Genomic DNA, 23007 nt, shown 5'->3' on the forward strand with positions numbered 1-23007 from the left:
GCAAAATTAAACAGGTGCGATCATACCAGCACTAATGCACCGGATCCCATCAGAACTCCGCAGTGAAGTCTGCTTGGGCGAGATTAGTACTCGGATGGGTGACCTCCTGGGACGTCCTCGTGTCGCACCAATTTTTTTTCAAACGGGTCGTTCGACGTTACGCGCGTCTGGAACTAGGGTCCGCTGGTTTATACGCAAATGTGAGTCAAGAAGCAGGGGCATTTTAATCGATATTAGAATGAGAATGAGAGGTGAAGTGTGAACGCGCAAGGAAACAAATGACGGGAGGGGGAAGAAATGAGAAGGAGTGTATGTATTTGCAGCACGAAATTAAACAGGTGCGATCATACCAGCACTAAAGGTCCGGATCCCATTAGAACTCCGCAGTTAAGAGTGGTTGGGCGAGAGTAGTACTCGGATGGGTCACCACATGAGAAGCCCTCGTGTTGCACCTTTTTTTTTCGGATGGGTTATTCGACGTTACGCGCGAATGGAATTATAAACCACTGGTTCATTTGCAAAGGTGAGTCACAGTGCCGGGGCATATTACTTGATATTAGAACGAGAAAGAGAGATGCAGAGTGCACGCACAAGGAAACAAATGACGAGAGGGGGGATGGAAGGAGAAAGAGTGTATGTATTTGCAGTGCAGAATGAAACATGAGGGATCATACCAGCACTAGTGCAATGGATTCTATCAGAACTCCGCAAGTTAAGAGTGCTTGGGCGAGAGTAGCACTAGGATGGGTGACTTCCTGCGAAGTCCTTATATTTCACCCATTTTCTTAGGAAGTCCTCGTGTTGTACCTATTTTTTTGCAGATGATTCTTTCGACGATACGCGCGACTTGATTTATGGTCCGCAGGTTTATTCGCAAATGTGAGTCACGGCGCCGTGGCATTTTACTTGATATTCGAACGAGCATGGGAGGTGCAGTGCGCACGCACAAGGAAACAAATGACGGGAGGGGGAAGAAAGGAGAAAGAGTTTATGTATTTACAGTGCGGAATTAAACTGGTGCGATCATACCAGCACTAATGCACCGGATCTCATCACAACTCCGCAGTTAAGTGTGCTTGGGCGAGAGTAGTACTCGGATGGGTGACCTCCTGGGAAGTCCTAGTGTCGCAACAATTTTTTTTCAGACGGGTCGTTCGACGTTACGCGCGACTTGAACTAGGGTCCGCTGGTTTATACGCAAATGTGAGTAAAAAAGAAGTGGCATTTTAATCGATATTAGAACGAGAAGGAGAGGTGCAGTGTGAACGCACAAGGAAACAAATTATGGGAGGGGGAGGGAAGGAGAAGGAGTGTATGTATTTTCAGCACGAAATGAAACAGGTGCGATCATACCAGCACTAATGCAACAGATTCTATCAGAACTCCGTAGGTAAGGGTGCTTGGGCGAGAGTAGTACTAGCATGGGTTACCTCATGCGAAGTCCTTATATTTCACCTATTTTCTTGTGAAGTCCTCGTGTCGCACAAATTTTTTTTCAGACGGGTCGTTCGACGTTACGCTCGTCTGGAATTAGGGTCCGCTGGTTTATACGCAAATGTGAGTCAAGAAGCAGGGGCATTTTAACCGATATTAGAACGAGAATGAGAGGTGAAGTGTGAACGCACAAGGAAACAAATGACGGGAGGGGGAAGAAAGGAGAAGGAGTGTATGTATTTGCAGCGCGAAACTAAACAGGTGCGATCATACCAGCACTAAAGCCCTAGATCCCATCAGAACTCCGCAGTTAAGTGTGCTTGGCGAGATTAGTACTCGGATGGTTGACCTCCTGGGAAGTCCTCGTGTCGCACCAATTTTTTTTCAGACGGGTCGTTCGACGTTACGCGCGTCTGGAACTAGGGTCCGCTGGTTTATACGCAAATGTGAGTCGAGAAGTATGAGCATTTTAATCGAAATTAGAACGAGAATGAGAGGTAAAGTGTGAACGCACAAGGAAACAAATGACGGGAGGGGGAAGAAAGGAGAAGGAGTGTATGTATTTGCAGCGCGAAATTAAACAGGTGCGATCATACCAGCACTAAAGCTCCGGATCCCATCAGAACTCCGCAGTTAAGTGTGCTTGGGCGAGAGTAGTACTCGGATGGTTGTCCACCTGGGAAGCCCTCGTGTTGCACCTATTTTTTTTCGGATGGGTTGTTCGACGTTACGCTCGAATAGAATTATAAACCACAGGTTCATTTGCAAAGGTGAGTCACGGTGCCGGGGCAAATTACTTGATATTAGAACGAGAAAGAGAGATGCATAGTGCACGCAAAAGGAAACAAATGACGGGAGGGAGGATGGGAGGAGAAAGAGTGTTTGTATTTGCAGTGCAGAATGAAACATGAGGGATCATACCAGCACTAATGCAACGGATTCTATCAGAACTCCGCAGTTAAGGGTGCTTGGGCGAGAAAAGTACTCGGATGGGTGACCTCCTGCGAAGTCCTTATATTTCACCCATTTTTTTGGGAGGTCCTCGTGTTGCAACCATCTTTTTGCAGATGATTCTTTCGACGTTACGCGCGACTTGATTTATGGTCCGCAGGTTTATTTGCAAATGTGAGTCACGGCGCCGTGGCATTTTACTTGATATTAGAATGAGTACGGGAGGTGCAGTGCGCACGCACAAGGAAACAAATGACGGGAGGGGGAAGAAAGGAGAAAGAGCTTATGTATTTACAGGGCGAAATTAAACTGGTGCGATCATACCAGCACTAATGCACCGGATCTCATCACAACTCCGCAGTTAAGTGTGCTTGGGCGAGAGTAGTACTCGGATGGGTGACCTCCTGGGAAGTCCTAGTGTCGCAACAATTTTTTTTCAGACGGGTCGTTCGACGTTACGCGCGACTTGAACAAGGGTCCGCTGGTTTATACGCAAATGTGAGTAAAAAAGAAGGGGCATTTTAATCGATATTAGAACGAGAAGGAGAGGTGCAGTGTGAACACACAAGGAAACAAATTATGGGAGGGGGAGGGAAGGAGAAGGAGTGTATGTATTTTCAGCACGAAATGAAACAGGTGCGATCATACCAGCACTAATGCAACAGATTCTATCAGAATTCCGTAGGTAAGGGTGCTTGGGCGAGAGTAGTACTAGCATGGGTTTCCTCCTGCGAAGTCCTTATATTTCACCCATTTTCTTGTGAAGTCCTCGTGTCGCACCAATTTTTTTTCAGACGGGTCGTTTGACGTTACGCTCGTCTGGAATTAGGGTCCCCTGGTTTATACGCAAATGTGAGTCAAGAAGCAGGGGCATTTTAATCGATATTAGAACGAGAATGAGAGGTGGAGTGTGAACGCATAAGGAAACAAATAACGGGAGGGGGAAGAAAGGAGAAGGAGTGTATGTATTTGCAGCGCGAAACTAAACAGGTGCGATCATACCAGCACTAAAGCTCCGGATCACATCAGAACTCCGCACATAAGTGTGTTTGGCGAGATTAGTACTCGGATGGTTGACCTCCTGGGAAGTCCTCGTGTCGCACCAATTTTTTTTCAGACGGGTCGTTCGACGTTACGCGCGTCTGGAACTAGGGTCCGCTGATTTATACGCAAATGTGAGTCGAGAAGCAGGGGTATTTTAATCGAAATTAGAACGAGAATGAGTGGCAAAGTGTGAACGCACAAGGAAACAAATGACGGGAGGGGGAAGAAAGGAGAAGGAGTGTATGTATTTGGAGCGCGAAATTAAACAGGTGCGATCATACCAGCACTAAAGCTCCGGATCCCATCAGAACTCCGCAGTTAAGTGTGCTTGGGCGAGAGTAGTACTCGGATGGGTGTCCACCTGGGAAGCCCTCGTGTTGCACCTATTTTTTTTCGGATGGGTTGTTCGACGTTACGCGCGAATGGAATTATAAATCGCAGGTTCATTTGCAAAGGTGAGTCACGGTGCCGGGGCATATTACTTGATATTAGAACGAGAAAAAGAGATGCAGAGTGCACGCAAAAGGAAACAAATGACGGGAGGGAGGATGGGAGGAGAAAGAGTGTATGTATTTGCAGTGCAGAATGAAACATGAGGGATCATACCAGCACTAATGCAACGGATTCTATCAGAACTCCGTAGTTAAGGGTGCTTGGGCGAGAAAAGTACTCGGATGGGTGACCTCCTGCGAAGTCCTTATATTTCACCCAATTTCTTGGGAGGTCCTCGTGTTGCACCCATCTTTTTGCAGATGATTCTTTCGACGTTACGCCCGTCTGGAACTAGGGTCCGCTGGTTTATACGCAAATGTGAGTCAAGAAGCAGGGGCATTTTAATCGATATTAGAACGAGAATGAGAGGTGAAGTGTGAACGCACAAGGAAACAAATGACGGGAGGGGGAAGAAAGGAGAAGGAGTGTATGTATTTGCAGCGCGAAACTAAACAGGTGCGATCATACCAGCACTAAAGCCCCGGATCCCATCAGAACTCCGCATTTAAGTGTGCTTGGCGAGATTAGTACTCGGATGGTTGACCTCTTGGGAAGTCCTCATGTCGCTCCAATTTCTTTTCAGATGGGTCGTTCGACGTTACGCGCGTCTGGAACTCGGGTCCGCTGGTTTATACGCAAATGTGAGTCGAGAAGCAGGGGCATTTTAATCGAAATTAGAACGAGAATGAGAGGTAAAGTGTGAACGCACAAGGAAACAAATGACGGGAGGGGGAAGAAAGGAGAAGGAGTGTATGTATTTGCAGCGCGAAATTAAACAGGTGCGATCACACCAGCACTAAAGCTCCGGATCCCATCAGAACTCCGCAGTTAAGTGTGCTTGGGCGAGAGTAGTACTCGGATGGGTGTCCACCTGGGAAGCCCTCATGTTGCACCTATTTTTTTTTTCGGATGGGTTGTTCGACGTTACTCGCGAATGGAATTATAAACCGCAGGTTCATTTGCAAAGGTGAGTCACGGTGCCGGGGCATATTACTTGATATTAGAACGAGAAAGAGAGATGCAGAGTGCACGCAAAAGGAACAAATGACGGGAGGGAGGATGGGAGGAGAAAGAGTGTATATATTTGTAGTGCAGAATGAAACATGAGGGATCATACCAGCACTAATGCAACGGATTCTATCAGAACTCCGCAGTTAAGTATGCTTGGGCGAGAGTAGTACTCGGATGGGTGACCTCCTGGGAAGTCCTGGTGCGACTGTCGCACCAATTGTTTTTCAGACGGGTCGTTCGACGTTACGCGCGACTGGAACTAGGGTCCGCTAGTTTATAGACAAATGTGAGTCAAGAAGCAGGGGCATTTTAATCGATATTAGAACAAGAAGAAGAGGTGCAGTGTGAACGCACAAGGAAACAATTGATGGGAGGGGGAGGGAAGGAGAAGGAGTGTATGTATTTTCAGCACGAAATGAAACAGGTGCTATCATACCAGCACTAATGCAACGGATTCTATCAGAACTCCGTAGGTAAGGGTGCTTTGGCGAGAGTAGTACTAGCATGGGTTACCTCCTTCGAAGTCCTTATATTTCACCCATTTTCTTCTGAAGTCCTCGTGTTGCACCCATTTTTTTGCAAATGATTCTTTCGACGTTACGCGCGACTTGAATTATGGTCCTCAGGTTTATTCGCAAATGTGAGTCACGGTGCCGTGACATTTTACTTGATATTAGAACGAGAACGGGAGGTGCAGTGCGCACGCACAAGGAAACAAATGACGGGAGGGGGAAGAAAGGGGAATGAGTATATGTATTTGCAGCACGAAATTAAACAGGTGCGATCATACCAGCACTAATGCACCGGATCCCATCAGAACTCCGCAGTTATGTGTGCTTGGGCGAGATTAGTACTCGGATGGGTGACCTCCTGGGAAGTACTCGTGTCGCACCAATTTTTTTTCAGACGGGTCGTTCGACGTTACGCGCGACTGGAACAATAATCCGCTGGTTTATACGCAAATGTGAGTCAAGAATCTGGGGCATTTTAATCGATATTAGAACGAGAAGGATAGGTGCAGTGTGAATGCACAAGGAAACAAATGATAGGAGGGGGGGAGGGAAGAAGGAGTGTATGTATTTTCAGCAGAAAATTAAACAGGTGCGGTCACACCAGCACAAATGCAACCGATCCCATCATAACTCCGCAGTTAACTGTGCTTTGGCGAAAGTATTACAAAGATGGGTTACCTCCTGGGAAGTTCTCGTGTTGCACCCATTTTTTTTTTCAGATGTGCCGTTTGACGTTATGCGCGACTTTAATTATGGTCCGCAGATTTATTCGCAAATGTGAGTCACGGCACCGTGGCATTTTACTTGATATTTGAACGAGAACGAGAGGTGCAGTGCGCACGCACAAGGAAACAAATGACGGGAGGGGGAAGAAAGGAGAAGGAGTTTATGTATTCGCAGCGCGAAATTAAACAGGTGCGATCATACCAGCACTAATGCACCGGATCCCATCAGAACTCCGCAGATAAGTGTGCTTTGACGAGAGTAGTACTCGTATGGGTGACCTCTTGGGAAGTCCTCGTGTCGCACTAATTTTTTTTTCAGACGGGTCGTTCGACATTACGAGCGACTGGAACTAGGGTCCACTGGTTTATTCACAAATGTGAGTCAAGAAGCAGGGGAATTTTAATCGATATTAAAACGAGAAGGAGAGATGCAGAGTGCACGCACAAGGAAACAAATGACGGGAGGGGGGGATGGAGGGATAAAAAGTGTATGTATTTGCAGCGCAGAATGAAACATGAGCAATCATACCAGCACCAATGCAACGGATTCTATCAGAACTCTGCAAGTTAAGGGTGCTTGGGCGAGAGTAGCACTAGGATGGGTGAACTCCTGCGAAGTTCTTATATTTCACCCATTTTCTTAGGAAGTCCTCGTGTTCCACCCATTTTTTTGCAGATGATTCTTTCGACGACACGCGCGACTTGAATTATGGTCCTCAGGTTTATTCGCAAATGTGAGTCACGGCACCGTAGTATTTTAATTGATATTAGAACGAGCACGGGAGGTACAGTGCGCACGCACAAGGAAACAAATGACGGGAGGGGGAAGAAAGGAGAAGGAGTTTATGTATTTGCAGCGCAGAATTAAACGGGTGCGATCATACCAGCACTAATGCACTGGATCCCATCAGAACTCTGCAGTTAAGTGTGCTTGGGCGAGAGTAGTACTCGGATTGGTGACCACCTGGGAAGTCCTCGTGTCGCACCAATTTTTTTCAGACGGGTCGTTCGACGTTACGCGCGACTGGAACTATGGTCCGTTGGTTTATACGCAAATGTGAGTCAAGAATCAGGAGCATTTTAATCGATATTAGAACGAGAAGGAGAGGTGCAGTGTGAACGCACAAGGAAACAAATGATGGGAGGGGGGGAGGGAAGAAGGAGTGTATGTATTTTCAGCACGAAATTAAACAGGTGCGGTCACACCAGCACAAATGCACCGGATCCTATGAGAACTCCGCAGTTAAGTGTGCTTTGGCGAAAGTAGTACAATGATGGGTTACCTCCTGGGAAGTTCTCGTGTTGCACCCATTTTCTTTTTTTCAGATGTGCCGTTCGACATTACGCGCGACTTGAATTACGGTCCGCAGATTTATTCGCAAATGTGAGTCACGGCGCCGTGGCATTTTACTTGATATTTGAACGAGAACAAGAGGTGCAGTGCGCACGCACAAGGAAACAAATGACGGGAGGGGGAAGAATAGAGAAGGAGTGTATGTATTTGCAGCGCGAAATGAAACAGGTGCGATCATACCAGCACTAATGCAACAGATTCTATCAGAACTCCGTAGGTAAGGGTGCTTGGGCGAGAGTAGTACTAGCATGGGTTACCTCCTGCGAAGTCCTTATATTTCACCCATTTTCTTGTGAAGTCCTCGTGTTGTACCCATTTTTTTGCAAATGATTCTTTCGACGTTACGCGCGACTTGAATTATGGTCATATGGTTTATTCGCAGATGTGAGTCACGGCGCTGTAGTATTTTACTTGATATTAGAACGAGAACGGGAGGTGCAGTGCGCACGCACAAGGATACAAATGACGGGAGGGGGAAGAAAGGGGAATGAGTTTATGTATTTGTAGCGCAAAATTAAACAGGTGCGATCATACCAGCACTAATGCACCGGATCCCATCAGAACTCCGCAGTGAAGTGTGCTTGGGCGAGATTAGTACTCGGATGGTTGACCTCCTGGGAAGTCCTCGTGTCGCACTAATTTTTTTTTTCAGACGGGTCGTTCGACGTTACGTTCGACTGGAACTAGGGTCCACTGGTTTATACGCAAATGTGAGTCAAGAAGCAGTGGCATTTTAATCGATATTAGAACGAGAAGGAGAGATGTAGAGTGCACGCACAAGGAAACAAATGACGAGAGGGGGAAGAAATGAGAAAGAGTGTATGTATTTGCAGTGCGAAATTAAACAGGTGTGATCATACCAGCACTAAAGCTCCGGATCCCATCAGAACTCCACAGTTAAGTGTGCTTGGGCGAGGGTAGTACTCGGATGGGTGACCACTTGGGAAGCCCTCGTGTTGCACCTATTTTTTTTGGATGGGTTGTTCGACGTTACGCGCGAATGGAATTATAAACCGCTGGTTCATTTGCAAAGGTGAGTCACGGTGCCGGGGCATATTACTTGATATTAGAACGAGAAAGAGAGATGCAGAGTGTACGCACAAGAAAACAAATGACGGGAGGGGGGATGGAAGGAGAAAGAGTGTATGTATTTGCAGTGCAGAATGAAACATGAGGGATCATACCAGCACTAATGCAACGGATTTTATCAGAACTCCGCAGTTAAGGGTGCTTGGGCGAGAAAAGTACTCGGATGGGTGACCTCCTGCGAAGTCCTTATATTTCACCCATTTTCTTGGGAGGTCCTCGTGTTGCACCCATCTTTTTGCAGATGATTCTTACGACGTTACGCGCGACATGATTTATGGTCCGCAGGTTTATTCGCAAATGTGAGTCACGGCGCCGTGGCATTTTACTTGATATTAGAACGAGTACGGGAGGTGCAGTGCGTACGCACAAGGAAACAAATGATGGGAGGAGGAAGAAAAGAGAATGAGTGTATGTATTTGAAGCGCAAAATTAATCGAGTGGCATCATACCAGCACTAATGCACTGGATCCCATCAGAACTCTGCAGTTAAGTGTGCTTGGGCGAGAGTAGTACTCGGATGGGTGTCCTCTTGGGAAGTCCTCGTATCGCAACAATTTTTTTTCAGATGAGTCGTTCGACGTTACGCGCGACTTGAACTATGGTCCGCTGGTTTATACGCAAATGTGAGTCAAGAATCAGGGGCATTTTAATCGATATTAGAACGAGAAGGAGAGGTGCAGTGTGAACGCACAAGGAAACAAATGATGGGAGGGGGGAGGGAAGAAGAAGTGTATGTATTTTCAGCACGAAATTAAACAGGTGCGGTCACACCAGCACAAATGCACCGGATCCCATCAGAACTCCGCAGTTAAGTGTGCTTTAGCGAAAGTAGTACAATGATGGGTTACCTCCTGGGAAGTTCTCGTGTTGCACCCATTTTCTTTTTTTCAGATGTGCCGTTCGACCTTACGCGCGACTTTACTTATGGTCCGCAGATTTATTCGCAAATGTAAGTCACGGCGCCATGGCATTTTACTTGATATTTGAGCGAGAACGAGAGGTGCAGTGCGCACGCACAAGGAAACAAATGACGAGAGGGGGAAGAAAGGAGAAGGAGTTTATGTATTTGCAGCGCGAAATTAAACAGGTGCGATCATACCAGCACTAATGCACCGGATCCCATCAGAACTCCGCAGTTAAGTGTGCTTGGGCGAGAGTAGTACTCGAATGGGTTACCTCTTGGGAAGTCCTCGTGTCGCACTAATTTTTTTTTTCAGACGGGTCGTTCGACGTTACGCGCGACTGGAACAAGGGTCCACTGGTTTATACGCAAATGTGAGTCAAGAAGCAGGGGCATTTTAATCGATATTAGAACGAGAAAGAGAGATGCAGAGTGCACGCACAAGGAAACAAATGACGGGAGGGGGGATGGAGGGAGAAAAAGTATATGTATTTGCAGCGCAGAATGAAACATGAGCAATCATACCAGCACCAATGCAATGGATTCTATCAGAACTCCACAAGTTAATGGTGCTTGGGCGAGAGTAGCACTAGGATGGGTGACTTCCTGCGAAGTCCTTATATTTCACCCATTTTCTTTGGAAGTCCTCGTGTTGCACCCATTTTTTTGCAGATGATTCTTTCGACGATACGCGCGACTTGAATTATGGTCCTAAGGTTTATTCGCAAATGTGAGTCAGGGCACCGTAGCATTTTACTTGATATTAGAACGAGCACGGGAGGTGCAGTGCGCACGCAAAAGAAAACAAATGACGGGAGGGGGAAGAAAGTAGAAGGAGTTTATGTATTTGCAGCGTGGAATTAGATGGGTGCGATCATACCAGCATTAATGCACCGGATCCCATCAGAACTCCGCAGTTAAGTGTGCTTGGGTTAGAGTAGTACTCGGATGGGTGACCTCCTGGGAAGTCCTCGTGTCGCACCAATTTTTTTTCAGACAGGTCGTTCGACGTTACGCGCGACTGGAACTGGAGTCCGCTTGTTTATACGCAAATGTGAGTCAAGAAGCAGGGGCATTTTAATCGATATTAGAACGAGAAGGAGAGGTGCAGTGTGAACGCACAAGGAAACAATTTATGGGAGGGGAAGGGAAGGAGAAGGAGTGTATGTATTTTCAGCACAAAATGAAACAGGTGCGATCATACCAGCACTAATGCACCGGATCCCATCAGAACTCTGTAGTTAATTGTGCTTGGGCGAGAGTAGTACTCGGATGGGTGACCTCCTGGGAAGTACTCGTGTCGCACCAATTTTTTTTCAGATGGGTCGTTCGACGTTACGCAGGACTCTAACTAGGGTCCGCTGGTTTATACGCAAATGTGAGTCAAGAAGCAGGGGCATTTTAATCGATATTAGAACGAGAAAGAGAGGTGAAGTGTGAACGCACAAGGAAACAAATGACGGAAGGGGGAAGAAAGGAGAAGGAGTGTATGTATTTGCAGCGCAAAATTAAACAGGTGCGATCATACCAGCACTAAAGCTCTGGATCCCAGCAGAACTCCGCAGTTAAGTGTGCTTGGGCGAAGGTATTACTCGGATGGGTGACCACCTGGGAAGTCCTTATATTTCACCCATTTTCTTGTGAAGTCCTCGTGTTGCACCCTTTTTAATCGATATTAGAACGAGAAAGAGAGGTGCAGTGTGAACGCACAAGGGAACAATTGATTGGAGGGGGAGGGAAGGAGAAGGAGTGTATGTATTTTTAGCACAAAATGAAACAGGTGCGATCATACCAGCACTAATGCAACGGATTCTATCAGAACTCCGTAGGTAAGGGTGCTTGGGCGAGAGTAGTACTAGCATGGGTTACCTCCTGCGAAGTCCTTATATTTCACCCATTTTCTTGTGAAGTCCTCGTGTTGCACCCATTTTTTTGCAGATGATTCTTTCGACATTACGCGCGACTTGAATTATGGTCCTCAGGTTTATTCGCAAATGTGAGTCACGGCGCCGTGGCATTTTACTTGATATTAGAACGAGAACGGGAGGTGCAGTGCGCACGCACAAGGAAACAAATGACGGGAGGGGGAAGAAAGGGGAATGAGTGTATGTATTTGCAGCGCGAAATTAAACAGGTGCGATCAAACCAGCACAAATGCACCGGATCCCATCAGAACTCCGCAGTTAAGTGTGCTTTAGCAAAAGTAGTACAATGATGGGTTACCTCGTGGGAAGTTCTCGTGTTGCACCCATTTTTTTTTTTTAGATGTGCCGTTTGACGTTACGCGCGACTTTAATTATGGTCTGCAGATTTATTCGCAAATGTGAGTCACGGCGCCGTGGCATTTTACCTGATATTTGAACGAGAACGAGAGGTGCAGTGCGCACGCACAAGGAAACAAATGACGGGAGGGGAAGAAAGGAGAAGGAGTGTATGTATTTGCAGCGCGAAATGAAACAGGTGCGATCATACCAGCACTAATGCAACGGATTCTATCAGAAATCCGTAGGTAAGGGTGCTTAGGCGAAAGTAGTACTAGCATGGGTTACCTCCTGCGAAGTCCTTATATTTGACCTATTTTCTTGTGAAGTCCTCGTGTTACACCCATTTTTTTGCAGATGATTCTTTCGACGTTACGCGCGACTTGTATTATGGTCCTCAGGTTTATTCGCAAATGTGAGTCATGGTGCTGTAGCATTTTACTTGATATTAGAAGGAGAACGGGAGGTGCAGTGCGCACGCACAAGGAAACAAATGACGGGAGGGGGAAGAAAGGGGAATGAGTTTATGTATTTGCAGCGCAAAATTAAAGAGGTGCGATCATACCAGCACAAATGCACCGGATCCCATCAGAACTCCGCAGTTAAGTGTGCTTTGGTGAAAGTAGTACAATGATGGGTTACCTCGTGGGAAGTTCTCGTATTGCACCCATTTTTTTTTTTCAGATGTGTCGTTCGACATTACGCGCGACTTTAATTATGTTCCGCAGATTTATTCGCAAATGTGAGTCACAGCGCCGTGACATTTTACTTGATATTTAAACGAGAACGAGAGGTGTAGTGCGCACGCACAAGGAAACAAATGATGGGTGGGGGAAGAAAGGGGAAGGAATTTATGTATATTCAGTGCAACATTAAACAGGTGTGATCATCCGAGCACTAATGCACCGGATCCCATAAGAACTCCACAGTTAAGTGTGCTTGGGCGAGAGTAGTACTCGGATGGGTGACCTCTTGGGAAGTCCTCGTGTCGCACTAATTTTTTTTCAGACGGGTCGTTCGACGTTACGCGCGACTGGAACTAGGGTCCAATGGTTTATACGCAAATGTGAGTCAAGAAGCAGGGGCATTTTAATCGATATTAGAACGAGAAGGAGAGATGCAGAGTGCACGCACAAGGAAACAAATGACGGGAGGGGGGATGGAGGGAGAAAAAGTGTTTGTATTTGCAGCGCAGAATGAAACATGAGCAATCATACCAGCACCAATGCAACGGATTCTTTCAGAACTCCGCAAGTTAAGGGTGCTTGGGCGAGAGTAGCACTAGGATGGGTGACCTCCTGCGAAGTCCTTATATTTCACCCATTTTTTTGCAGATGATTCTTTCGACGATACGCGGGACTTGAATTATGGTCCTCAGATTTATTCGCAAATGTGAGTCACAGCACCGTAGCATTTTACTTGATATTTGAATGAGCACGGTAGGTGTAGTGCACACGCACAAGGAAACAAATGACAGGAGGGGGAAGAAAGGAGAAGGAGTTTATGTATTTGCAGCGCGGAATTAAACGGGTGCGATCATACCATCACTAATGCACCGGATCCCATCAGAACTCCGCAGTTAAGTGTGCTTGGGCGAGAGTAGTTCTCGGATGGGTGACCTCCTGTGAAGTCCTCGTGTCGCACCAATTTTTTTTCAGACGGGTCGTTCGACGTTACGCTCAACTGGAACTGGGGTCCGCTGGTTTCTACGCAATTGTGAGTCAAGAAGCAGGGGCATTTTAATCGATATTAGAACGAGAAGGAGAGGTGCAGTGTGAACGCACAAGGAAACAATTGACGGGAGGGGGAGGGAAGGAGAAGGAGTGTATGTATTTTCAGCACGAAATGAAACAGGTGCGATCATACCAGCACTAATGCAACTGATTCTATCAGAACTCCGTAGGTAAGGGTGCTTGGGCGAGAGTAGTACTAGCATGGGTTACCTCCTGCGAAGTCCTTATATTTCACCCATTTTCTTGTGAAGTCCTCGTGTTGCACCCATATTTTTGCAGATGATTCTTTCGACATTACGCGTGACTTGAATTATGGTCCTCAGGTTTATTCGCAAATATGAGTCACGGCGCTGTAGCATTTTACTTGATATTAGAACGAGAACGGGAGGTGCAGCGCGCACGCACAAGGAAACAAAGGACGGGAGGGGGAAGAAAAGAGAAGGAGTGTATGTATTTGCAGCGCGAAACTAAACAAGTGCGATCATACCAGCACTAAAGCCCCGGATCCCATCAGAACTCCGCAGTTAAGTGTGCTTGGGTGAGATTAGTACTCGGATGGTTGACCTCCTAGTAAGTCCTCGTGTCGCACAAATTTTTTTTCAGACTGATCGTTCGACGTTACGCGCGTCTGGAACTAGGGTCCGCTGGTTTATACGCGAATGTGAGTCGAGAAGCAGGGGCATTTTAATCGATATTAGAACGAGAATGAGAGGTGAAGTGTGAACGCACAAGGAAACAAATGACGGGAGGGGGAAGAAAGGAGGAGTGTATGTATTTGCAGCGCGAAATTAAAGAGGTGCGATCATAGCAGCACTAAAGCCCCGGATCCCATCAGAACTCCGCAGTTAATTGTGCTTGGGCGAGAGTAGTACTCGGATGGGTGACCACCTGGGAAGCCCTCGTGTTGCACCTATTTTTTTTTGGATGGGTTGTTCGACGTTACGCGCGAATGGAATTATAAACCGCTGGTTCATTTGCAAAGGTGAGTCACGGTGCCGGAGCATATTACTTGATATTAGAACGAGAAAGAGAGATGCAGAGTGCACGCACAAGGAAACAAATGACGGGAGGGTGGATGGGAGAAGAAAGACTGTATGTATTTGCAGTGCAGAATGAAACATGAGGGATCATACAAGCACTAATGCAACGGATTCTATCAGAACTCCGCAGTTAAGGGTGCTTGGGCGAGAAAAGTACTCGGATGGGTGACCACCTGCGAAGTCCTTATATTTCACCCATTTTCTTGGGAGGTCCTCGTGTTGCACCAATCTTTTTGCAGATGATTCTTTCGACGTTACGCGCGACTTGATTTATGGTCCGCAGGTTTATTCGCAAATGTGAGTCACGGCGCCGTGGCATTTTACTTGATATTAGAACGAGTACGGGAGGTGCAGTACGCACGCACAAGGAAACAAATGACGGGAGTAGGAAGAAAAGTGAAGGAGTGTATGTATTTGAAGCACAAAATTAAACAAGTGGCATCATACCAGCACTAATGCACTGGATCCCATCAGAACTCTGCAGTTAAGCGTGTTTGGGCGAGAGTAGTACTCTGATGGATGACCTCTTGGGAAGTCCTCATATCGCATCAATTTTTTTTCAGATGGGTCGTTCGATATTACGCGCGACTGGAACTATGGTCCGCTGGTTTATACGCAAATGTGAGTCAAGAATCAGGGGCATTTTAATCGATATTAGAACGAGAATGAGAGGTGCAGTGTGAACGCACAAGGAAACAAATGATGGGAGGGGGGGGAGGAAAGAAGGAGTGTATGTATTTTCAGCACGAAATTAAACAGGTGCGGTCACACCAGCACAAATACACCCGATCCCATCAGAACTCCGCAGTTAAGTGTGCTTTGGCGAAAGTAGTACAATGATGGGTTACCTCCTCGGAAGTTCTCGTGTTGCACCCATTTTCTTATGAAGTTCTCGTGTTGCACCCATTTTTGTGCAGATGATTCTTTCGACGTTACGCGCGACTTGAATTATGGTCCTCAGGTTTATTCGCAAATGTGAGTCATGGCGCTGTAGCATTTTACTTGATATTAGAACGAGAAAGGGAGGTGCAGCGCGCACGCACAAGGAAACAAATGACGGGAGGGGGAAGAAAAGAGAAGGAATGTATATATTTGCAGCGCGAAACTAAACAGTTGCGATCATACCAGCACTAAAGCCCCAGATCCCATCAGAACTCCGCAGTTAAGTGTGCTTGGGCGAGATTAGTACTCGGATGGTTGACCTCCTGGGAAGTCCTCGTGTCGCAATAAATTTTATTTTTAGACTGGTCGTTCGACGTTACACGCGTCTGGAACTAGGGTCCGCTGGTTTATACGCAAATGTGAGTCAAGAAGCAGGGGCATTTTAATCGATATTAGAACGAGAATGAGAGGTGAAGTGTGAACGCACAAGGAAACAAATGACGGGAGGGGGAAGAAAGGAGGAGTGTATGTATTTGCAGCGCGAAATTAAAGAGGTGCGATCATAGCAGCACTAAAGCCCCAGATCCCATCAGAACTCCGCAGTTAAGTGTGCTTGGCGAGAGTAGTACTCGGATGGGTGACCACCTGGGAAGCCCTCGTGTTGCACCTATTTTTTTTTGGATGGGTTGTTCGACGTTACGCGCGAAAGGAATTATAAACCGCTGGTTCATTTGCAAAGGTGAGTCGCGGTGCCGGAGCATATTACTTGATATTAGAACGAGAAAGAGAGATGCAGAGTGCACGTACAAGGAAACAAATGACGGGAGGGGGGATGGGAGGAGAAAGAGTGTATGTATTTCCAGTGCAGAATGAAACATGAGGGATCATACCAGCACTAATGCAATGGATTCTATTAGAACTCCGCAGTTAAGGATGCTTGGGCGAGAAAAGTACTTGGATGGGTGACATCCTGCGAAGTCCTTATATTTCACCCATTTTCTTGGGAGGTCCTCGTGTTGCACCAATCTTTTTGCAGATGATTCTTTCGACGTTACGCGCGTCTTGATTTATGGTCCGCAGGTTTATTCGCAAATGTGAGTCACGGCGCCGTGGCATTTTACTTGATATTAGAACGAGTACGGGAGGTGCAGTGCGCACGCACAAGGAAACAAATGACGGGAGTAGGAAGAAAAGAGAAGGAGTGTATGTATTTGAATCGCAAAATTAAACAAGTGGCATCATACCAGCACTAATGCACTGGATCCCATCAGAACTCTGCAGTTAAGCGTGCTTGGGCGAGAGTAGTACTCGGATGGATGACCTTTTGGGAAGTCCTCGTATCGCAACAATTTTTTTTCAGATGGGTCGTTCGACGTTACGCGCGACTGGAACTATGGTCCGCTGGTTTATACGCAAATGTGAGTCAAGAATCAGGGGCATTTTAATCGATATTAGAACGAGAATGAGAGGTGCAGTGTGAACGCACAAGGAAATAAATGACGGGAGGGGGAAGAAAGGAGGAGTGTATGTATTTGCAGCGCGAAATTAAAGAGGTGCGATCATAGCAGCACTAAAGCCCCGGATCCCATCAGAACTCCGCAGTTAAGTGTGCTTGGGCGAGAGTAGTACTCGGATGGGTGACCATCTGGGAAGCCCTCGTGTTGCACCTATTTTTTTTCGGATGGGTTGTTCGACGTTACGCGCGAATGGAATTATAAACCGCTGGTTCATTTGCAAAGGTGAGTCACGGTGCCGGGGCATATTACTTGATATTAGAACAAGAAAGAGATATGCAGAGTGCACCCACAAGGAAACAAATGACGGGAGGGGGAAGAAAGGAGAAGTAGTTTATGTATTTGCAGCGCGATATTAAACAGGTGCGATCATACCAGCACTAATGCACCGGATCCCATCAGAACTCCGCAGTTAAGTGTGCTTGGGCGAGAGTAGTACTCGGATGGGTGACCTCTTGGGAAGTCCTCGTGTCGCATTAAATTTTTTTTCAGACGGGTCGTTCGACGTTACGCGCGACTAGAACTAGGGTCCACTTGTTTATAAGCAAATGTGAGTCAAGAAGCAGGGGCATTTTAATCGATATTAGAACGAGAAGGAGAGATGCAGAGTGCACGCACAAGGAAACAAATGACGGGAGGGGGGATGGAGGGAGAAAAAGTGTATGTATTTGCAGCGCAGAATGAAACATGAGCAATCATACCAGCACCAATGCAACGGATTCTATCAGAACTCTGCAAGTTAAGGGTGCTTGGGCGAGAGTAGCACTAGGATGGGTGACCTCCTGCGAAGTCCGTATATTTCACCCATTTTCTTAGGAAGTCCTCGTGTTGCACCCATTTTTTTGCAGATGATTCTTTCGACGATACGCGCAACTTGAATTATGGTCCTCAGGTTTATTCGCAAATGTGAGTCACGGCACCTTAGCATTTTACTTGATATTAGAACGAGCACAGGAGGTGCAGTGCGCACGCACAAGGAAATAAATGAGGGGAGGGGGAAGAAAGGAGAAGGAGTTTATGTATTTGCAGCGCGGAATTAAACGGGTGCGATCACACCAGCACAAATGCACCGGATCCCATCAGAACTCCGCAGTTAAGTGTGCTTTGGCGAAAGTAGTACAATGATGGGTTACCTCCTGGGAAGTTCTCGTGTTGCACCCATTTTCTTTTTTTCAGATGTGACGTTCGACCTTACGCGCGACTTTAATTATGGTCCGCAAATTTATTCGCAAATGTGAGTCACGACGCCGTGGTATTTTAGTTGATATTTGAACGAGAACGAGAGGTGCAGTGTGCACGCACTTGGAAACAAATGACGGGAGGGGGAAGAAAGGAGAGGTGCAGTGTGAACGCACAAGGAAACAATTGATGAGAGGGGGAGGGAAGGAGAAGGAGTGTATGTATTTTCAGCCCGAAATGGAACATGTGCGATCATACCAGCACTAATGCAACGGATTCTATCAGAACTCCGTAGGTAAGGGTGCTTGGGCGAGAGTAGTACTAGCATGGGTTACCTCCTGCGAAGTCCTTATATTTCACCCATTTTCTTATGAAGTCCTCGTGTTGCACCCATTTTTTTGCAGATGATTCTTTCGACGTTACGCGCGACTTGAATTATGGTTCTCAGGTTTATTCGCAAATGTGAGTCACGTCGCCATGGCATTGTACTTGATATTAGAATGAGTACGGGAGGTGCAGTGCGCACGCATAAGGAAACAAATGACAGGAGCAGGAAGAAAAGAGAAGGAGTGTATGTATTTGAAGAGCAAAATTAAACAAGTGGCATCATACCAGCACTAATGCACTGGATCCCATAAGAACTCTGCAGTTAAGTGTGCTTGGGCGAGAGTAGTACTCGGATGGGTGACCTCTTGGGAAGTCCTCGTATCGCATTAATTTTTTTTCAGAGGGGTCGTTCGACGTTACGCGTGACTGGAACTATGGTCCGCTGGTTTATACGCAAATGTGAGTCAAGAAGCAGGGGCATTTTAATCGATATTAGAACGAGAAGGAGAGATGCAGAGTGCACGCACAAGGAAACAAATGACGGGAGGGGGGGATGGAGGGAGAAAAAGTGTATGTATTTGCAGCGCAGAATGAAACATGAGCAATCATACCAGCACCAATGCAATGGATTCTATCAGAACTCCGCAAGTTAAAGGTGCTTGGGCGAGAGTAGCACTAGGATGGGTGACCTCCTGCGAAGTCCTTATATTTCACCCATTTTCTTAGGAAGTCGTCGTGTTCCACCAATTTTTTTGTAGATGATTCTTTCGACGATACGCGCGACTTGAATTATGGTCCTCAGGTTTATTCGCAAATGTGAGTCACGGCACCGTAGTATTTTAATTGATATTAGAACGAGCACGGGAGGTGCAGTGCGCACGCACAAGGAAGCAAATGACGGGAGGGGGAAGAAAGGAGAAGGAGTTTATATATTTGCAGCGCGGAATTAAACGGGTGCGATCATACCAGCACTAATACACTGGATCCCATCAGAACTCTGCAGTTAAGTGTGCTTGGGCGAGAGTAGTACTAGGATTGGTGACCACCTGGGAAGTCCTCGTGTTGCACCAATTTTTTTTCAGACGGGTCGTTCGACGTTACGCGCGACTGGAACTATGGTCTACTGGTTTATACGCAAATGTGAGTCAAGAATCAGGGGCATTTTAATCGATATTAGAACGAGAAGGAGAGGTGCAGTGTGAACGCACAAGGAAACAAATGATGGGAGGGGGGAGGGAAGAAGGAGTGTATGTTTTTTCAGTACGAAATTAAACAAGTGCGGTCACACCAGCACAAATGCACCGGATCCCATCAGAACTCCGCAGTTAAGTGTGCTTTGCCGAAAGTAGTACAATGATGGGTAACCTCCTGGGAAGTTCTCGTGCTGCACCCTTTTTTTTTTCAGATTTGCCGTTCGACGTTACGCGCGACTTTAATTATGGTCCGCAGATTTATTCGCAAATGTGAGTCACGGTGCCGTGGTATTTTACTTGATATTTGAACGAGAACGAGAGGTGCAGTGCGCACGCACAAGGAAACAAATGACGGGAGGGGGAAGAAAGGAGAAGGAATTTATGTATTTGCAGCGCGAAATTAAACAGGTTCGATCATACCAGCACTAATGCACCGGATCCCATCAGAACTCCGCAGTTAAGTGTGCTTGGGCGAGAGTAGTACTCGGATGGGTGACCTCTTGGGAAGTCCTCGTATCGCAAGAATTTTTTTTCAGATGAGTTATTCGACGTTACGTGCGATTGGAACTATGGTCCGCTAGTTTATACGCAAATGTGAGTCAAGAATCAGGGGCATTTTAATCGATATTAGAACGAGAAGGAGAGGTGCAGTGTGAACGCACAAGGAAACAAATGATGGGAGGGGGGGAGGGAAGAAGGAGTGTATGTATTTGCAGCGCGAAAATAAACAGGTACGATCATACCAGCACAAATTCACCGGATCCCATCAGAACTCCGCAGTTAAGTGTGCTTTGGCGAAAGTAGTACAATGATGGGTTACCTCGTGGGAAGTTCTCGTGTTGCACCCATTTTCTTTTTTTCAGATGTGCTGTTCGACGTTATAAGCGACTTTAATTATGGTCCGCAGATTTATTCGCAAATGTGAGTCACGGTGTCGTGGCATTTTACTTGATATTTGAACGAGAACGAGAGGTGCAGTGTGCACGCACAATGAAACAAATGACGGGAGGGGGAAGAAAGGAGAAGGAGTTTATGTATTTGCAGCGCAAAATTAAATAGGTGCGATTATACCAGCACTAATGCACCGGATCCCATCAGAACTCCGCAGTTAAGTGTGCTTGGGCGAGAGTAGTACTCGGATGGGTGACCTCTTGGGAAGCCCTCGTGTCGCACTAATTTTTTTTTCAGACGGGTCGTTCGACGTTACGCGCGACTGGAAATAGGGTCCACTGGTTTATACGCAAATGTGAGTCAAGAAGCAGGGGCATTTTAATCGATATTAGAATGAGAAGGAGAGATACAGAGTGCACGCACAAGGAAACAAATGACAGGAGGGGGGATGGAGGGAGAAAAAGTGTATGTATTTGCAGCGCAGAATGAAACATGAGCAATCATACCAGCACCAATGCAACGGATTCTATCAGAACTCCGCAAGTTAAGGGTGCTTGGGCGAGAGTAGCACTAGGATGGGTGACCTCATGCGAAGTCCTTATATTTCACCCATTTTCTTAGGAAGTCCTCGTGTTCCACCCATATTTTTGCAGATGATTCTTTCGACGATACGCGCGACTTGAATTATGGTCCTCAAGTTTATTTACAAATGTGAGTCACGGCACTATAGCATTTTATTTATATTAGAAGGAGCACGGGAGGTGCAGTGCGCACGCACAAGGAAACAAATGACGGGAGGGGGAAGAAAGGGGAATGAGTTTATGTATTTGCAGCACGAAATTAAACAGGTGCGATCATACCAGCACTAATGCACCGGATCCCATCAGAACTCCGCACTTAAGTGTGCTTGGGCGAGATTAGTACTCGGATGGGTGACCTCCTGGGAAGTCCTCGTGTCGCACCAATTTTTTTTCAGACGGGTCGTTCGACGCTACGCGCGTCTGGAACTAGGGTTCGCTGGTTTATACCCAAATGTGACTCACGAAGCAGGAGCATTTTAATCTATATTAGAACGAGAAGGAGAGATAAAGTGTGAACGCACAAGGAAACAAATGACGGAGGGGGAAGAAAGGAGAAGGAGTGTATGTATTTGCAGCGCGAAATTAAACAGGTGCGATCATACCAGCTCTAAAGCCCCGGATCCCATCAGAACTCCGCAGTTAGGTGTGCTTGGGCGAGAGTTGTACTCGGATGGGTGACCACTTGGGAAGCCCTCGTGTTGCACCTTTTTTTTCTCAGATGGGTTGTTCGACGTTACGCGCGAATGAAATTATAAACTGCTGGTTCATTTACAAAGGTGAGTCACGGTGCCGGGGCATATTACTTGATATTATAACGAGAAAAAGAGATGCAGAGTGCACGCACAAGGAAACAAATGACGGGAGGGGGGATGGGAGGAGAAAGAGTGTATGTATTTGCAGTGCAGAATGAAACATGAGGGATCATACCAGCACTACTGCAACGGATTCTATCAGAACTCCGCAGTTAAGGGTGCTTGGGCGAGAAAAGTACTCGGATGGGTGACCTCTTGCGAAGTCCTTATATTTCACCCATTTTCTTGGGAGGTACTCGTGTTGCACCCATCTTTTTGCAGATGATTCTTTGGACGTTACGCGCGACTTGATTTATGGTCCGCAGGTTTAGTCGCAAATGTGAGTCACGGCGCCGTGGCATTTTACTTGATATTAGAACGAGTACGGGAGGTGCAGTGCGCACGCACAAGGAAACAAATGACGGGAGGATGAAGAAAAGGGAAGGAGTGTATGTATTTAAAGCGCAAAATTAAACAAGTGGCATCATACCAACACTAATGCACTGGATCCCATCAGAACTCTGCAGTAAAGCCTGCTTGGGCGAGAGTAGTACTCGGATGGGTGACCTCATGGGAAGTCCTCGTGTCGCACCAATTTTTTTTCATACGGGTTGTTCGACGTTACGCGCGACTGGAACTATGGTCCACTAGTTTATACGCAAATGTGAGTCAAGAATCAGGGTCATTTTAATCGATATTAGAACGAGAAGGAGAGGTGCAGTGTGAACGCACAAGGAAACAAATGATGGGAGGGGGCGAGGGAAGAAGGAGTGTATGTATTTTCAGCACGAAATTAAACAGGTGCGGTCACACCAGCACGAATGCACCGGATCCCATCAGAACTCCGCAGTTAAGTGTGCTTTGGCGAAAGTAGTACAATGATGGGTTACCTCTTGGGAAGTTCTCGTGTTGCACCCATTTTCTTTTTTTCAGATGTGCCGTTCGACGTTACGCGCGACTTTAATTATGGTCCGCAGATTTATTCGCAAATGTGAGTGACGGCGTCGTGGCATTTTACTTGATATTTGAACGAAAACGAGAGGTGCAGTGCGCACGCACTAGGAAACAAATGACGGGAGGGGGAAGAAAGGAGAAGGAGCTT

At 46.7% G+C, this 23007-nt stretch overlaps 11 non-coding genes and 35 pseudogenes across 11 annotated transcripts; all 46 read left to right on the forward strand.

The window, feature by feature from the left end:
• The first annotated feature begins 12 nt into the window (after positions 1-12).
• LOC148257949 (5S ribosomal RNA) lies at positions 13-131 on the forward strand (annotated as a pseudogene).
• A 205-nt stretch (positions 132-336) lies between these two features.
• Positions 337-455, forward strand: LOC148257950 (5S ribosomal RNA; annotated as a pseudogene).
• A 560-nt stretch (positions 456-1015) lies between these two features.
• LOC148257951 (5S ribosomal RNA) lies at positions 1016-1134 on the forward strand (annotated as a pseudogene).
• A 559-nt stretch (positions 1135-1693) lies between these two features.
• On the forward strand, positions 1694-1811 carry LOC148257952 (5S ribosomal RNA; annotated as a pseudogene).
• A 205-nt stretch (positions 1812-2016) lies between these two features.
• On the forward strand, positions 2017-2135 carry LOC148257953 (5S ribosomal RNA). Its single transcript, XR_015819602.1, has one exon. It is a non-coding gene; the product is annotated as a 5S ribosomal RNA (ribosomal RNA).
• Positions 2136-2695: 560 nt separating this feature from the next.
• LOC148257954 (5S ribosomal RNA) lies at positions 2696-2814 on the forward strand (annotated as a pseudogene).
• Positions 2815-3373: 559 nt separating this feature from the next.
• LOC148257955 (5S ribosomal RNA) lies at positions 3374-3491 on the forward strand (annotated as a pseudogene).
• A 205-nt stretch (positions 3492-3696) lies between these two features.
• LOC148257956 (5S ribosomal RNA) lies at positions 3697-3815 on the forward strand. Its single transcript, XR_015820826.1, has one exon. It is a non-coding gene; the product is annotated as a 5S ribosomal RNA (ribosomal RNA).
• Positions 3816-4375: 560 nt separating this feature from the next.
• Positions 4376-4493, forward strand: LOC148257957 (5S ribosomal RNA; annotated as a pseudogene).
• A 205-nt stretch (positions 4494-4698) lies between these two features.
• LOC148257958 (5S ribosomal RNA) lies at positions 4699-4817 on the forward strand (annotated as a pseudogene).
• Positions 4818-5708: 891 nt separating this feature from the next.
• On the forward strand, positions 5709-5827 carry LOC148257959 (5S ribosomal RNA). The gene has a single exon (XR_015820510.1). It is a non-coding gene; the product is annotated as a 5S ribosomal RNA (ribosomal RNA).
• Positions 5828-6357: 530 nt separating this feature from the next.
• LOC148257960 (5S ribosomal RNA) lies at positions 6358-6476 on the forward strand (annotated as a pseudogene).
• Positions 6477-7039: 563 nt separating this feature from the next.
• On the forward strand, positions 7040-7158 carry LOC148257961 (5S ribosomal RNA; annotated as a pseudogene).
• Positions 7159-7361: 203 nt separating this feature from the next.
• LOC148257962 (5S ribosomal RNA) lies at positions 7362-7480 on the forward strand (annotated as a pseudogene).
• A 563-nt stretch (positions 7481-8043) lies between these two features.
• Positions 8044-8162, forward strand: LOC148257963 (5S ribosomal RNA). Its single transcript, XR_015820257.1, has one exon. It is a non-coding gene; the product is annotated as a 5S ribosomal RNA (ribosomal RNA).
• A 207-nt stretch (positions 8163-8369) lies between these two features.
• LOC148257964 (5S ribosomal RNA) lies at positions 8370-8488 on the forward strand. Its single transcript, XR_015821165.1, has one exon. It is a non-coding gene; the product is annotated as a 5S ribosomal RNA (ribosomal RNA).
• A 560-nt stretch (positions 8489-9048) lies between these two features.
• LOC148257965 (5S ribosomal RNA) lies at positions 9049-9166 on the forward strand (annotated as a pseudogene).
• A 203-nt stretch (positions 9167-9369) lies between these two features.
• LOC148257966 (5S ribosomal RNA) lies at positions 9370-9488 on the forward strand (annotated as a pseudogene).
• Positions 9489-9697: 209 nt separating this feature from the next.
• LOC148257967 (5S ribosomal RNA) lies at positions 9698-9816 on the forward strand. Its single transcript, XR_015819618.1, has one exon. It is a non-coding gene; the product is annotated as a 5S ribosomal RNA (ribosomal RNA).
• A 563-nt stretch (positions 9817-10379) lies between these two features.
• On the forward strand, positions 10380-10498 carry LOC148257968 (5S ribosomal RNA; annotated as a pseudogene).
• A 205-nt stretch (positions 10499-10703) lies between these two features.
• On the forward strand, positions 10704-10822 carry LOC148257969 (5S ribosomal RNA). The gene has a single exon (XR_015820469.1). It is a non-coding gene; the product is annotated as a 5S ribosomal RNA (ribosomal RNA).
• A 205-nt stretch (positions 10823-11027) lies between these two features.
• On the forward strand, positions 11028-11146 carry LOC148257970 (5S ribosomal RNA; annotated as a pseudogene).
• Positions 11147-11645: 499 nt separating this feature from the next.
• On the forward strand, positions 11646-11764 carry LOC148257971 (5S ribosomal RNA; annotated as a pseudogene).
• Positions 11765-12325: 561 nt separating this feature from the next.
• Positions 12326-12444, forward strand: LOC148257972 (5S ribosomal RNA; annotated as a pseudogene).
• Positions 12445-12652: 208 nt separating this feature from the next.
• On the forward strand, positions 12653-12771 carry LOC148257973 (5S ribosomal RNA; annotated as a pseudogene).
• Positions 12772-13302: 531 nt separating this feature from the next.
• Positions 13303-13421, forward strand: LOC148257974 (5S ribosomal RNA; annotated as a pseudogene).
• Positions 13422-13980: 559 nt separating this feature from the next.
• LOC148257975 (5S ribosomal RNA) lies at positions 13981-14099 on the forward strand (annotated as a pseudogene).
• Positions 14100-14301: 202 nt separating this feature from the next.
• Positions 14302-14420, forward strand: LOC148257976 (5S ribosomal RNA; annotated as a pseudogene).
• Positions 14421-14980: 560 nt separating this feature from the next.
• Positions 14981-15097, forward strand: LOC148257977 (5S ribosomal RNA; annotated as a pseudogene).
• A 207-nt stretch (positions 15098-15304) lies between these two features.
• Positions 15305-15423, forward strand: LOC148257978 (5S ribosomal RNA; annotated as a pseudogene).
• Positions 15424-15658: 235 nt separating this feature from the next.
• LOC148257979 (5S ribosomal RNA) lies at positions 15659-15777 on the forward strand (annotated as a pseudogene).
• A 204-nt stretch (positions 15778-15981) lies between these two features.
• Positions 15982-16099, forward strand: LOC148257980 (5S ribosomal RNA; annotated as a pseudogene).
• A 561-nt stretch (positions 16100-16660) lies between these two features.
• On the forward strand, positions 16661-16778 carry LOC148257981 (5S ribosomal RNA; annotated as a pseudogene).
• A 202-nt stretch (positions 16779-16980) lies between these two features.
• LOC148257982 (5S ribosomal RNA) lies at positions 16981-17099 on the forward strand. The gene has a single exon (XR_015820199.1). It is a non-coding gene; the product is annotated as a 5S ribosomal RNA (ribosomal RNA).
• Positions 17100-17304: 205 nt separating this feature from the next.
• LOC148257983 (5S ribosomal RNA) lies at positions 17305-17423 on the forward strand. The gene has a single exon (XR_015821083.1). It is a non-coding gene; the product is annotated as a 5S ribosomal RNA (ribosomal RNA).
• A 562-nt stretch (positions 17424-17985) lies between these two features.
• Positions 17986-18104, forward strand: LOC148257984 (5S ribosomal RNA; annotated as a pseudogene).
• Positions 18105-18720: 616 nt separating this feature from the next.
• Positions 18721-18839, forward strand: LOC148257985 (5S ribosomal RNA; annotated as a pseudogene).
• A 562-nt stretch (positions 18840-19401) lies between these two features.
• On the forward strand, positions 19402-19520 carry LOC148257986 (5S ribosomal RNA; annotated as a pseudogene).
• Positions 19521-19723: 203 nt separating this feature from the next.
• Positions 19724-19842, forward strand: LOC148257987 (5S ribosomal RNA; annotated as a pseudogene).
• Positions 19843-20048: 206 nt separating this feature from the next.
• On the forward strand, positions 20049-20167 carry LOC148257988 (5S ribosomal RNA; annotated as a pseudogene).
• A 204-nt stretch (positions 20168-20371) lies between these two features.
• LOC148257989 (5S ribosomal RNA) lies at positions 20372-20490 on the forward strand (annotated as a pseudogene).
• A 209-nt stretch (positions 20491-20699) lies between these two features.
• On the forward strand, positions 20700-20818 carry LOC148257990 (5S ribosomal RNA). The gene has a single exon (XR_015821092.1). It is a non-coding gene; the product is annotated as a 5S ribosomal RNA (ribosomal RNA).
• A 561-nt stretch (positions 20819-21379) lies between these two features.
• LOC148257991 (5S ribosomal RNA) lies at positions 21380-21498 on the forward strand. Its single transcript, XR_015820170.1, has one exon. It is a non-coding gene; the product is annotated as a 5S ribosomal RNA (ribosomal RNA).
• Positions 21499-21702: 204 nt separating this feature from the next.
• Positions 21703-21821, forward strand: LOC148257992 (5S ribosomal RNA; annotated as a pseudogene).
• A 560-nt stretch (positions 21822-22381) lies between these two features.
• Positions 22382-22500, forward strand: LOC148257993 (5S ribosomal RNA; annotated as a pseudogene).
• Positions 22501-22704: 204 nt separating this feature from the next.
• LOC148257994 (5S ribosomal RNA) lies at positions 22705-22823 on the forward strand (annotated as a pseudogene).
• The last annotated feature ends 184 nt before the right edge of the window (positions 22824-23007 follow it).

Source organism: Carica papaya, chromosome 5 (assembly GCF_054855325.1).
Source record: "Carica papaya isolate Zhongbai chromosome 5, ASM5485532v1, whole genome shotgun sequence".
Lineage (NCBI taxonomy): Eukaryota > Viridiplantae > Streptophyta > Magnoliopsida > Brassicales > Caricaceae > Carica > Carica papaya.